Below are 2,131 nucleotides of genomic sequence, written 5' to 3'. Positions count from 1 at the left end.
TTCAAAAATATATGTATTAAAAGGAGAGTGAAACAATTACAAGAATACAAAAGTAACAAAATTTGTGAGCGGAGGGAAACGGAAGTGGATGTGATCGGTAGGGAGAGGACCTTTGTCGTCACCAACCAGACAACATCAACTTCGCTTCCCTAGCTCCCAACAGCAAAGAAGAGAAGATAGTGATGACTCAACTACTACATAACAAAGGAATGAAACGGATTCCTTGGTGGTACACTGGTAGTGGAACCAACAAAACGAAAAACAGAAGCCAGCTGACGCACCGCCCGCGGCAGACAAAAAAAAAAGGGACACTGTATAAGTTAACAATTACAAAAGTATCACGTTGTCAAAAAAATTCAACAATCGTCAATAACCTGAAAATTTTAATAAAAAAAACACAGAAGAATTGTCAATTACAAAAAGTTGCAAATTATTAATTTCTAAGAAAAAACATGTTCCCAAGTACGAGTAGTTAATCTTAAACAAAATAGCTACTTACTCATCACCTCAACCTTGAGTTGAGCAGTCAATGAGGTACTAGTTTGTTTGTGAATCTGAATATCTAACCTTAATTATGCCACCAAATCACTTCACCTTTTGAACTAACTTGATACAAACAAAACTGGAACTCTAATTGATGCTTGAAATCGATATTATCGGCTCATATAAAGTATGGATTTAAACTGTCTTGATAGTAAAAGATGCAAAACTACTTATATTGTTATCCTTAATTTGTATGTATGCTTCCATACACAAAAGCTTATCATCCTTATATCGTCATCCTTGATTTATATTAATGTGAACTTTCCCATTTATCGTGTACTACTTGATAGACAATCAGCAACAAATTATACCTGTAAATTAGTAAAGTTACTGATCTACAATATAATATCCAGCATTTCATCTCCAACACAACATTAGTGTCAGGTCCCCAAATAGCATATCATTCCTTTTTTGCTAATTAATATCACTGACCTAAGTGTAGAAAATAACGCAAATTAATATTTTGGATTCTGAACTCTCCATCAGTGTGCAAACAAAAGTAGTAAAACTGAATAGAGCTTCTTGTGCAGATAGTTTCAACATGAAGAGACAAATTTTACTCTAGGTAGAACCGAATACTCTAAATATCATCTGTAATAATTCTGGAAAATGTGGCAAAAAATATGAAAGCAAAATAATTACCCTGTCAAGCAGGATACAGCCCCTTGTAAAAGACTCCCAGTAAATCCTATAGGCACGATTATTTCACATTACTCATCAAATTAAATTAATTCTGAAATAAGCCAATTCTGAAACTTCAATAGTAATCGAGTCGACACAGCTTCAAGCAAGTTCTTTTTTGCTGATGAGAATAACGAGCTTCAAATTTTATAATCAAGGTAAAATCTAAGTTGTCATCCTATTACCTGTATAAAAGACATTGCAAACTTTCAGAATGTATAAGAAAGACATAGACAAATGTGAAGTACAAGGAGGAAGATCTAAAGCAAAGTAATCTACATGTGAATAATAAGCCACAATTAGTACACAATTCCACTACATTATACAAAGAGCCAAGCCGATACTTTCTATACATGGTCTTTCATCTTTTATGAGTCCTACTAACAACAATATCGGGATAGAATAATTAAGGATCCTAACAACCATTATCTTATATTTTACCTAGCTTAAATAAATAAATAAACAAACATTAATTCATACCTACTAGGGGTTAAGCTGGTGGCTCAACATGGGGATGGCCATCCTCCAGATCCATCTCTGTTCTACACAAGGCATTGCGCCGATGTGCAACTAACATCCCTGTCAAGCACTCCATGTGCATGTAGTGCTTGCATGACAGAAGCAATGTCACATGCGCCCCCTCTTCAAAATGGTTCGTGCACACTGGGCACTCAGTGTTGGGATTGTACATGTGCATGAGATATGTGAAGGTGGGGAAGCGCTCTGCAGCCCTCACAAAAAGAGGATTGAGCGGAGGACGGGGAGGGCTGCGCGGACGGTAGGGAGTCCCCTGATAGGGAGTATCCTTTGGGGGGTGTGCATCATATCCTTCATGCACTTGATCAGCAAGAACATCCCAGCCCAGAAAAATCCCGACAAAATGACTGTCAGTGTGATATATTGGAAT

At 36.7% G+C, this 2,131-nt stretch overlaps 1 long non-coding RNA gene across 1 annotated transcript in view; it reads right to left on the bottom strand.

The window, feature by feature from the left end:
* LOC109834125 overlaps positions 1–2,131 on the bottom strand; it is a 3,640-nt gene continuing 1,509 nt past the window's right edge. The window contains exon 3 of the long non-coding RNA XR_002245457.1: positions 1–374. This is a non-coding gene — a long non-coding RNA (uncharacterized LOC109834125). The remainder of the gene's footprint in view (positions 375–2,131) is intronic.

Source organism: Asparagus officinalis, chromosome 3 (genome assembly GCF_001876935.1).
Source record: "Asparagus officinalis chromosome 3, Aspof.V1, whole genome shotgun sequence".
Lineage (NCBI taxonomy): Eukaryota > Viridiplantae > Streptophyta > Magnoliopsida > Asparagales > Asparagaceae > Asparagus > Asparagus officinalis.
This window is presented reverse-complemented; position numbering and strand designations above follow the sequence as displayed.